The following is a 12,862-nucleotide window of genomic DNA, read 5'->3' on the forward strand; positions in this document are numbered from 1 at the left end:
CCACATGGAAAAGACCATCAGGTGAAAGAAGGAAACATCACATACCATGAACATGAACTCAAAATCATTACAATGCAACCAAGATACTCTAACATCAAAACGCCAGGAATCTAGGTGGTGTGGACAAATGGGCTAGTCAAAGGAAGAATAAACTGAAGAATGGTGAGAATCTGAAAATTTGAAATTGCTTAGATTACAGGATGCCCGGATTTTGAGTAAGTAGGTAGTTGCTAAATAATTTTGAGATGATTGCAACACTTTAACGATAATTTTAGGTTGACTTTTTGTCAAGGAAAATGGTGTTGATCTCTATAGTCTTTTGAGCACTGTCAAGGCCAATCTTGTTTTAATGCATTAATAGTTAGAACCAGCATGGCGTTTTCCATTAGTTAAGGCCGTGTTCGAATGTGAGGACCTTATAAAACAAAATAGATAAAGTTTGTCTCAGAAGAAATAAATTGACAATCTTATTTTATATAACAAAATTAGAATTTGTAGATGCTTTTACCATTCCAATTACTGTATAGCCTCAAAGAGTTTATCAGTCAAAAGGAGTAGATGAGATATAAATCTTTGGAGAATCAGTCCAAGAGGGGCAAAAACAAAATGCTTAAGAGCTTAGCAGGTGAGATCAGATAATATCATAGGAAGATCTTTCAAAATATGTTGTGTTGTTTGTAAAACATAACCACAAAAAGAGTCTTGATTATAAAAAAGACGTCCATTGCAAAACCCAGCTATCAGCTTTATGCCAGTTGAAGTCAAGATTCATGAAGATACTCTGATTGAGCGCCTTGCTATTTTTCTTGTACTTTACATGTCTGAGTCTAACGCCAATCTAGCTTTGAAGAGGATATATGCTTCCCAGTTTCTCTAGGCTGAACACATGATCAAATGAGAGATGAGGAAAGTTTAATGTGTTATGTTTTATATTTTGGAAGAGAGGTTGAAATGAACAATTATGCAGAGAGAAAGTGCATGTCAGCCAATTGATAACCAACTGATAATGACCCTGTTTATGTAAAGTTCCCCTCTCCATGGCATGATGGAAAAGAAGTTTAAGGCCATGAGTCCATCAAAATTGTTTGATGGAATGGGTTTCTGAAAGATAAATGATCCACCAGCCCGCTGTAGAATGGTCCTCTTAGCAGCAGCATAAAAAACAAAAAGCCCAAATGTAATGTGTGTTTGACATTACTGATTGAGAAGATTTGTTTGTAGAATGGAGTTAAACTTCCAAGATAACTAGCTTTCAATGGCAGCATGCTGAGAAGAGGGAGACGAGTTCTCAAAATACCATCATTTTAGGCAATCCAAATGCTTAAGCAAATGAGAGTAGGATGACTTACCATGAGCAGAGTAATATACTAAAAATTTATGAGTTAGCAGTAAGAGTAGAGACTCTACTGGGAGTCTATTAGTTGAGCTTTAGCACAAGGAACAAGATGTTTCCATGATATTTGAAACCAAAAAAATGTTTCCATGATATTTGAAACCAAAAAATAACATCCCATTGTGCCAACTACTCAGCTATGGAATTATCTTAATAATTATTAAAATATATTAAAAAAACCTGAGGTAGATTATCCAATTATCTATACACGAGTCATGAAACAATTTCATAGGTTCCATCTGAGTATAACAATGAGACTTCCCATACATATGAGAAGCCTTTCATCTAAATTCCCATACATCTAAGAAGCCTTGTTTCATCTAAATTTCCTTCCCTACCTCCTTTGAGAAAGGCATTCAAAAATAAAATGTGATTTAGTTTCTTCCCCGGAACAAAAATGATAACATCTGCAGGCTGGTAGGACCGTTTCCAAGATTATCCCACGTGAGAGCTTTCCTGTGAATTAAAAGCCAAATCCACAGAATGGAGTAACAAAATTTTGGAACATATCCCGACAAGAATTTGGAGAACAAATCAGCTAATTAAACAAACAGATTCAAAACAGAAAATGACCCACATGATTTCTTTTATGTATATCCTCATCTTTTAGGTGATGTTTTTAATGTTTTTTCTTCCTAAAATTTAAGTAAATGAATGTAAAATTTACAAAAAGTTATATTTTCATAATTTTAAACATGGAGCCCACTATTATTTCGACCAAGATATAATTTTTGGTTGCAAAGATTCATTCAAATTAACTTAGATTTTGGAAAAATGATTGAATTTTATTTTAAATAAATTTGTGAAGAAAAGACTTTTTTTTTTTAAAGAAAAATAGACTCATTTTTAGTTTATATTAAAAAGACTACCAATCTCATCCACATGATTTAGTGCAATTTGGAAATGTTGTTTGGCCCTTAAACACGTTCAACAACAAAAATAAAAATAATATTGACCATTAGTCTCATACACATGTTTTAGTGCAATTTTGAAATGTCGTTTAGACCTTGAACATTTTCAATAACAAAATTAAAAGTAATATTGGTCCGGAATGAGTGCACGAAGGTCATGGTTTTATACGTTAAGCCCATTTGCTTGTTACTTAGCCCAAGGACCGAGTAAAACAAGTAGAATAGGCGCCGTTGCCGGGGATCGAACCCGGGTCACCCGCGTGACAGGCGGGAATACTCACCACTATACTACAACGACCGCAGATGGCAAAATCAGTCTGCCATAATTCTTGGCAAATCTCCGTGAAATGAAGGAAAAGGTGAGGTAAATTGCTGGTTGGCTATTAGTATTGCTTTATTTGTCATTCAGTTTAAGCAAGAAATTTTTATTATGAGCAGTGGGCATTATTTTCAAAAGCAAAATACATGAACCTTTCACCAACAAACCCCAAAACCGAAACAGAAAAGAAAGACGTCTTCCTTGTTGGTGCACCAGCCGGGAATCGAACCCGGGTCTGTACCGTGGCAGGGTACTATTCTACCACTAGACCACTGGTGCCGACATAAAATGGATTTCTATGAATTATTTTCCATCGAATTTTTGTCTTCGGTTTTATGGTTTCACATTAGAAAGTGAAACAATTCCACTTCCCGCCCTACGGGTAGAGTTGACGTCGAAAGAATAAGAAATTTCTGGAAGGAAAAAGGTAATACAGAAAGTACAAAGAATATATATACATGAATGCTCGTAAAGAAAGTAAGTACGTCTAAAATATGAACAAAGAAGTATGTTACGTGGAAATCAGCTGATTTAAATATAAATCACTTTGAGCTAAGTTTTATATTTCAAACCCTCGGCAGCGCAGAAGTGCTTTCAGAGTATACCAGTGCATTAGTCCCACGCCCTCAGCTATGAGGAACTCTTCGCTAACATATATTGAAAAAAATACGTATTATAATTCTTTTAGATAAAATACAGACAATAGATGTACAATACATAAGAAATGCAATACAATACAATAACACATGCAACTCTGTCTCATCATTTCCTCCCCTTCTTATGGGAATTTGTTCAGAAGCTCTATTATATATGTGGAAAGTGTTGCTCTAAATGCTCACTGGGGCATCTACTAAATTTGAATTGTCTCTTAGTCTTTTTATTTTAAAGCATTTTTTACTAGTATTAGTGTTGATGATGAAAATACCTGCCTTTTTCTAAACATGATGGTTGGGCTCGAGTCTATGATGGGTAGATATTTAAACATTCGTTTGTATAAATAGGACTAAATTTTATTATCAATTTGGAAATTTAGAAAAGCTTGCATATTGAATGTGATTTTTTTTATTTAGTTTTAATTTTCAATAATTATTGTGATCTTATGCAAGGTTATGGAACAAAGTTGTTGAATGTCTTCCATGCTTACGATTGATTAAAAGCAATATAAGTATGTTAAAGGTTGGAAAAGGGATGTACATAAAAAAAAATACATTTTATGTATTGTACATAAAAGTGTCCTAATTTGCCGGTTCAATGGTTTTTGGTCGTGGTTGATAGCTCTCTACAATTGGATCTCAGAGGTATGGAAGTCTGTCATTCCTGATGAAATTAATATCTACCCCTGTGCTAGGGGTTTCTTTATAGTAGATTTTGAAAACCCTGAAAGCAGACAATGCATTCTAGATTCTGGTCCTTGGTTTTGGGAAAACTCAGGCCTATTCATGAAGCCATGGAACCCATCATTCGATCCCTCAACAACAGTCATAACTTCAACACCAATTTGGATGAGATTGCCAAACCTACCCTTGCATCTCTGGAATTGTTCCTCGCTAAAAGCCATTGGAAATGCAATTGGGAAATTTTACTACAAGTGCCCAGAAACAGAGGAATATGCCAGAACCACCTATGCACGCATCTGTGGGGAAATGGACTTCAGCGCCGGATTCCCAGCTGAAATAAACCTAACAAGTAAAGACTATGTGTGGAACCAGAAACTCAATTATGAAAGTGTCCTCTTCAGATGTCGATTCTGCTTTGAGATAGGCCATCTAGTTAAAAATTGCCCAAAAGCCTCCCAAAAAAATTATGCTAGAAAGAATCACCACAGATCTACATAGTGGGAAGGAGCACAAAAAGAATATTACACTGTCATCAAGGAATAATACTCTCCAGAAAACTCTTAATCGCAAGAAATTGGGCAAGAAAGAAACAACTCTCAAGACAAGCAGGGGGAAAGCCCTGCCCAAGAGAAAAAAAGTGAACTCGATAACCCTTCAAGCATCAACAGTTATGAGGATTCGAATACCGCACAAAATAAATTTTCATTTAAGAGCAAAGCAGATCTCCCAGACCAAACTTCTTCTCCAACTATCTTCAAAAGACAAACACAATAGATCATGAAGCTAAGATACCAATGTCCCAAGAACCAGAAGAGATGAAGGAGATGCAAGATAAAGGAAGTTGGAAGACCGTAGAGAAAAAAAGAAAGCTACAACACCAATCTCGCCAAGAAAGACGAGAAGCCAAACAATTAAGAACTAAGAAAATTATAGGTTCGATAGACCAATTTGGTCTCAGTGGACATTAACCACCACCACCATCATCATCAGAAGGAATATAAATAATATTGCATTTGAATAAATTGAGCGTGTTTTTCTTCATGAATGAGGCATATGGAACTAAAGAGTTGGGACAAATTCTTGTTTGAATTAGATTAAGAGACAAATAATTGCATGGTGTAGGGAGTTCTCCCTACTTGAGTATGAAGTTTTCATGATCTTTTTGAAACATTGTTGACTAAACAAACTATTGTAATAGAAGCTCTAAATAGACAAAAGTAAAGAGATCCATTTAAAGAAGGATCCCCTTAAAGTGATGGTGTGAAGATGATTTTTGGATGAAATTCCAATATGAAAGGCTTGCAATGTAGTGGAGTCGAAATAGTCTAATGCATCTCAATGATGTAGGCAACTTGAATATCTAACAATGAAGTGTCTTCCTAAAAAATATTAGGTAGAAGAACATTATTGCAATTCATTTTTCTTATCATATTTAATAAAAAAATTCAATACTATTTTAGACAGTTTTAAGAAGAGGCAATTGTAACACCCCAACCTTTAACCCCCAATTAGTACTGTAAAATTATTACGTTCATGTTTCGTGATAGCATGTAATGTGAAATGGGTTAAATACATGGAACAACTACAATTACATTTTTAATGTAAAATACTAAACATATGATCAAAAGGTGGAGCATTGCATTGATATGAACCATGAGCCATGAGTGGGAAGCTAGAAGGGGGATATACTAGCAAACTTAGCCCCATTAAAATAATCCCTATCAATAAATTAATTGGCTCAGCCAAATATTTAGAAAATCCAAGGTTACTAAAGTCCCAAGAAAATAGTTAATATGAAGGATTTGGTAATTGAACTACCAACTTCCAGGATTATGGAAGTAATTAGGATTGGTACCCAACTATTACACCAAGGTATCAACAAGGTATCTATGTAGAAGCTTATGATATTGACCCATGGATTTGTGGATTTGACCCACAAGTTTGAAAAAGAGATCCATGAAATCTTGGGAAAGAAGATAGAGAATGCAATGATTCTCACCTCCAGTAAGCAAGGGATGTTCACCAATGGGTCTGATGACCAAATTTGGATGAGAAATTGTGTCAAAAATGTTGTTGATTGATGGGGAAAACATGAGGATTTCATAGATACATTTTTAGATTGACAAAATCGAGCATAAGTGTCCCAAACCTTAGCTGTAATATAGAGTATGTTGTTTGGTGCTTGCCAGGCAAGGCACTAAGCATTGAGAAAGGGAAGGTTGTTGAGAGATTGGTTTGTAGTGAAGGGGATCCCCATGTGCTAGACAACTGATAAACCACCCATGGCCATGTGTAGGCTCTTAGATCTTTGGCGTTTAAAGGGAACTTGTTAAGGTTTATGTGGATGAAGGAGAGTGGTATGTGAGAGAGTTACTTTCTAGGTGCTTGCTAAGCAGGGCACTAAGCACTAAGAAAGGGGAGATCATGAAGGAACTAGTGGGAAGTGAAGGGGATATCCTTTTTTGCTTTACAAGACAACTAAGAACCCACCCATAAGATATGTGTACGCTCTAGGATTAGTGGGATTATAAGGAACTTGCTAAACTTATATTGATGAAGGACAATGGCCTTCATCACTCCACCTCGTAATGCCTAAGAAAGAGATAATATTCTCATGAATTCATGGTCTAGCTTTGGGATGGCTAGCTGCAAAGGATAGAACAAACAATTGAGCCTATGGTTGGGTGGGAAGTGGTTCATCATTCATCAGTTGCAACCCAGGGTATTTTTAAGGATTCAAATATTATGCCTATGTCTAGTATTATGGGCGACTATTATAGTTTTAAAAGTCATACATATAGAATATAGGCAAATATTCAATAAAAAACATGTAATTTACTATTAAATTTGGTAAAATTTGGTGAATATCACCCATTTAATCATGTGTGTGTGTGAAAAATAGGTGAATTTTTAACCAAATTGGTGAATATTTGTTTTTCAAAAATGTCCAAAAAATAGCTAATTGGCGAAATTCCGCCCTTAAAATTTTCGTTATTGCAAGCAATGATGTATCATGATCATATAAGTTCCCTTGTGGACTTCAAATCTGTAATGTAAATTATGTTAAATGAAATATAAATGATATTTATGGTCATGTATATTATGTGTCTTCCTACTGAATTTGTATGTGAACTTGTAATATGTATTTAATGGATGTTGTCTTAATGTGATGAGTTATTGGGCATAGTTCTCATATAAATTGTTAGTGGCTTGTATAGCCTTTATTTATGGTTGTAATATACCTGTCAGAAAGAAAATCTAGGGCTGAGAAATAAGAGGATTTCAACCCCTCATCCTTATTAAAAACTATAATGGCTAATTGCTTGTGAGGGACTCTTAATGAGTCACAACCACGGGAGTTGGGTCTACTCCAGATAGAAAAAGGTATCCTTGAATTTGTGTGTTACAAACTAGGTGTCTAGTTGATAATGTCAACCTAAATGCAAGGGTAACTAAGTTAGTTTTGAAGTGAAAACTTAGAGATAAACAAAGCAAGAGAGGAATGGATAAACGAAGCAAGAGAGGAATGGAAGAATGACGAAGAAGTGTGGGCACTTATTCGAAAGCTACAACAAGATTCCAGTACGTCTGATACATTTAGCTAGCAAAATGATTCATTATGGTACAAAGATCGCTTATACCTCTGTAAGAATTGCCAGCTAAAACAAAAGATTCTTATGGAATTGCACACTTCTCCCTTAGGAGGGCACTTAGGATTTCTAAAAACTTACCACAGGGTTAAGAAGGAATTTTTTTGGGATGGCCTTAAATCAGATATTCAAAAGTTTGTGGCGGAATGTTTGGTTTGCCAACAAAATAAAGTGGAAACAATTAAGACACCGGGTCTTTTACAACCTTTATCCATTCCAAGCCAACGTTAGGAGGAGGTTTCAATGGATTTTATCACAGGTTTACCCAAGTCTGAGGGAAAGAGTGTCATCATGGTGGTAGTTGATAGACTTACCAAGTATGCACACTTTTGTGCATTATCACATCCATTTAAAGCCAGTACGGTTTCTACTAAATTTATGGAAACAATTCAAAAGCTACATGGAAACCCAAAGATTATTGTAAGTGACAGAGATCCCATTTTCACTGGAAATTTTTGGACAGAATTATTTTCTTGTCTTGGTACTCAGTTAGCTCATAGCTCATCTTATCATCCTCAATCTGATGGAAAAATTGAGATAGTAAACAAATGTTTGGAAGGATATCTTCGTTGCTTTGTATCTGATAAACAGACACAATGGGTCAAATGGTTGCCTCTGGCTGAATGGTGGTATAACACTTCCTTCCATACAGCAACAAAAATGACCCCATTTATGGCACTTTATGGGTATCAACCACCATCCATCACATCATATTTAAGAGAAAATTCTAAGGTTCAGGCAGTGGAACATCACATCGAACATCAACAACAAGTCCTCCAACTCTTAAGGGATAACCTCGTGTTGGCACAGAATAGAATGAAACAACAGACAGATCAACATCGCAGTGAAAGAAGTTTTGATGTAGGTGATTGGGTATTCCTACGACTACAACCATATAAGCAAATGTCCCTCAAGCAAGCTAAGAAGGATAATAAATTATCACCAAAGTATTATGGTCCATACAAGGTGTTGCAAAAGATTGGTACTATGGCATACAAATTGGAGCTTCCTGCAACTTCTCGATTGCACCCAGTTTTCCATGTTTCATGTTTAAAAAAGGTTATAGGCGACAAGCTCCCAGTTCAAACAATATTGCCAGAACTTGACGAGGAAGGAAAAATTATTTGGAACCAGAAGCAATCATAGAAACAAGAACTAGACAGCTACGAAATCGATCAATTTCAGAGTATCTTATCAAGTGGAAGAACTTATCCGCTGAAGATTCCACATGGGAGGATGAGAATTTTATGCAGAAGTATCCAGAACTACTCAAGCGTTGAGGACAACACTTTTTTGAAGGCGAGGGGCATGTTGGGTCCCTATAATACTAGTGATTACCCCATTACTATTGTAGTTATACCCCTTATTAATATTGTTGTGCCCCTATTGCCCCCATATTGTTATTACTGTGCCCCATAGAATCCCTCTATTGTTCTTTTTGTGGCTTTATATTATTATTGTTAGGTCGGCTGGATTATATTGTGACTCCTTAGACTCCTATATATAGAAAGGAGGTTTTGTCATTTGAATCATCCAAGAATTGTTCATTTATGTAATGTAAAGGAGGTTGCCCCCTCGAAGAGGCTGAATTCTAAGGCGTTGATCCATCTTTTCTATCTTTTCTTGAGCTAGTTTCATAACAGAGAATTTCCTAGGTAAAATACATGTAATAAATATAAATGATTTAAGTTATAACCACATGGTAACAAACATAAAAGTAGTTTATGTTGGAACTAAAGAAATGACACGGCATGGCTAGGTGGAATTGGTCCTAGCAAGGTAGCACATTTGGAGTGATATGTGGACTCTAGTTGCCACATCATCTACCACATGTCACATGTATGAACATGTTGATATGGTGCTAGTACAGGGACATAATATGGTGTTATAGACTTAGAATGAGACAAATTTTAGGTCTTGGTGAAGAGAAGATGATGGGGGCCTTAGAAGTGGAATTTCAAGTAAGAGAAAGAAAATTTTTATAACCCCCACCTCCTTAAGATGGATTAGGAGATTGAGTGTGTTACAAAGATCACTTAAATTTTTAAAATAAATCCAAAAATACATATAAATAAATTAAAAGTAGACCTTAGTTTCTTATTCTCTCTATTTCCTTCATAATTCGAAACACACATACATATGTATGTATGTATGTTGGGGCATGGCTTTAAGGTTTAAGGAAGGATACATGACATAAGGATACTTTATTCTAGCCTTAAAGCTTCCTATTGGTTCCCCCTCCACCACAAGAAACATTTCTTCATCTCGCAATGGATACATGAATTGCACACTTCTCTTCTCCATACTCATAAAAAATTTGGCATGCCATCTTTTTCCACCACTCCCCTCCTCCCCCAACTTGATCTCAACCCAGATTCCATGTTCTCCCATACTTCCATTCTCTGTGATGTCCTTGGATAGACCTCAATTGAGGTGACTTCTTGCTCCATTTCTTGTTATTTATTCTCATATTGAGATATCCAGGAGGTTGTTTGGGAGATTAGTACTAGAAAAGTAGCATATGAGAAAGGATTCCAAGCGCAATTTTTTCAACATGGTCTTCATTCCCTAAATTACTACTTGCCTAAATTGTTTAACCATGTTGTTGTATAGGTATTCCATAGGCTTGGTTGCACCATATTATTTGCTATATCCATAAATTGGGTCCTAGTGAGATCTAAACAATTATCAAATGATCTTGGTGGGCCAGATCTTCTCCAAGTTCTATTATATAGTCCTTCATATAAAGCTCTCCAAACAGCTTGAAAGAAGACTCCTTAGGGATAAGGGAACACTAGTTTTTATTTGGCACTTAAAACCACTTATCACATTCTTACACTCCACGATATCATTGAGGAGGCACCATCGATCTTTGAAAACATATTTTTGCTTTCTAGACTTTTGAAAGACTTTCAACTTTGTTCCTTGCGAGGCATTTTTCTAGGGACTTAGAGGCATTGCTATTTTCAAGACACTCTTAACCACCATATGTATCCCTATTAGTCGATTCTTAGTCATATCTACACTACACATAGGATGTCTGAATTTATCAAAAGTACCATTGGGTGAAAGAGGGATGCCCTTTGTCCTCTACCATTTTTGGTTTCCACATAGATGAGCTTGATTCCTTTTTGTATGAACATATACAATATTGTGATGGGAACCACCTCCACTAGGTCTTGATTTTTATCTATCTCTTCAATAATAATGTGGTACTCTTGGCCTCATCTTCATGAGCACTACAAATATTGTTAGATGTTTTGTCACTCTTTTGTGATCTTTTAAAGTTGATGGTCAACTTAGGTAAACCTAAGGTGATGGTATTCAATGGGTCAAATAAGGTTCTATTAAAACACTGTTTCATTTGCAGTTGAGAGGCGATTTATATTGTGAACATTTATACTTGTTTGGGGTTACGATTCTCAAGGCCTAGTTTCAATATTTGGCATCCTCTTCAACCTCATGTAAATGAAGGTTATGGATATTTAATTTCTATTAAGAGACAATGTTTCTGACACTGGACATTCCATCCAAGATGCCTCTTATGTATTCCCTGATCTGGCCCACAATTATTTATCATTCATAGGTTAATGGATCTTCTTTTCTAGAGGTTTATTAGACTTTAGTCTAGTGAGTTTGGTGCCCAACCCTTTTGGCTTGATACACGTTTCTTCTTGGTTTAACTTCTACACTACATTCATAGTTTTTCCAACTGAACGAGAAACTGAGATCAATATTCATACTTGGTATATTTCTTATTGTAGTCTGTTTCCTTATCTAGTTCTCTTGGTCACACTAGATGTTGATTTGTAGCAGTCTCAAACCTTTTGGAATCCATTAGTATTTATATGGATTGACTTCTTCCATTCATATACTCCATGGATGCACCTTCCCACCTCCTACCTACTAGGTAGAAGTTGAATATGATCATCAAGTACAAAATTTATAAACAATTAATGTAGGCCACTTGGACAAACCCCAAGGGTGAGTTATATCCAAATACAATGTTATATGTTGAGCACTTCATATTGATGAAGGATAAACCCATTTTCAAACTTGCATTCACATATTGCCTTTGCGTGATTTCTCTTTGTACCCCCTTGGGCCTGTTCTAAGTGGATTCATATAGATTTTGAGTTTAAACATACCACCATATTATATGCAAAGCGAGGATATTCCATCTTTTTTGTCTTCATGAAGTCGAAACAAAGAAGCACTTGATGATTTGCTACCTTATTTATTATGATATCCATGAGATATTCCATTGCTTTTTCTAGGGATTCATAAACTATCTAGTTTCTTCTAGTACTCATACCAAAGATGTCTATCCCTTCACATGTAAGGGGCCCTCAAACTTTGTGCCCACATTCTCTAGCCATCTCCTAGACTAGGTCACACTTAGCGAGTCACTTCTTTCCAATGCTCCCATTAGCTAGGAGCACTAAGAGACAAACTAATAGCAACATTGTATTTGACTCCACATCGATGCAGACCCACATGTTCCCCTTCCTTACATACCTTAGATACATTACCAAACTAAATACCTAACTTGCAAGCAAACATGATCACCTAGACATTAGAGGGCTATTTCTTCCAAGAAATAATGTAGTAGGTGGTCCAAATATTTCGCTAGCTCTTCCATGGGACAACATTATATCTATATTTTTCTTTAATTGGCCTTGAATATTAGGAGAGATAGTTATATTGGACCATGATATAGTCCTTGTAACCATTCCCTCTAAACAATTTCCCTCCCATTGTGATTTCTGACACTCAAAGTCTAGGTTTTTCTTGTAGATTCACAAGCTCATGTAATCTACTAAAACAAGAGACAAGAATCTACTTATACTCTTTACAATGGAAGCCCATAAAAATCAAGAAAACAATAATCAACAAGAGGAAGAACATCAATGGCATATAACACAATAAGTATCCAAGGAAAGCCACAACTCAAAACACCATTATCTGTATTGCATTAAATCAGAAATCCAAGACGATAATACAATGCTTGTTCTCACAAGAACAATCCCAAAACTCAGTAAAATAAATCTCCAGCTCACAAGCAAGCTCAAGCCAAATCTAGGCCTCTTCTCAGTTCTCCAATCCTCCTATTTCCTTGTGCAATTCATGTGGATGATTAACCCATCTTAAAGGGAAACCAGTGCATCCAAAACTGTGCAATCCCTTCAAGGTTTAGTTCTTGATTGCATGCACCATTTGTACAACTCAAAAAATTATACAATTGATAGTAC

General features: G+C 35.9%; 2 non-coding genes across 2 annotated transcripts; both read right to left on the reverse strand.

Moving 5' to 3' along the window:
- Nucleotides 1-2,530: 2,530 nt before the first annotated feature.
- Nucleotides 2,531-2,602, reverse strand: TRNAD-GUC (transfer RNA aspartic acid (anticodon GUC)). Its single transcript has one exon. It is a non-coding gene; the product is annotated as a tRNA-Asp (tRNA).
- A 229-nt stretch (nt 2,603-2,831) lies between these two features.
- On the reverse strand, nt 2,832-2,902 carry TRNAG-GCC (transfer RNA glycine (anticodon GCC)). Its single transcript has one exon. It is a non-coding gene; the product is annotated as a tRNA-Gly (tRNA).
- Between the last annotated feature and the right edge of the window lie 9,960 nt (nt 2,903-12,862).

Source organism: Pinus tabuliformis, chromosome 6 (genome assembly GCF_031772625.1).
Source record: "Pinus tabuliformis cultivar Carrire ecotype Pingquan chromosome 6, CPIR1, whole genome shotgun sequence".
Lineage (NCBI taxonomy): Eukaryota > Viridiplantae > Streptophyta > Pinopsida > Pinales > Pinaceae > Pinus > Pinus tabuliformis.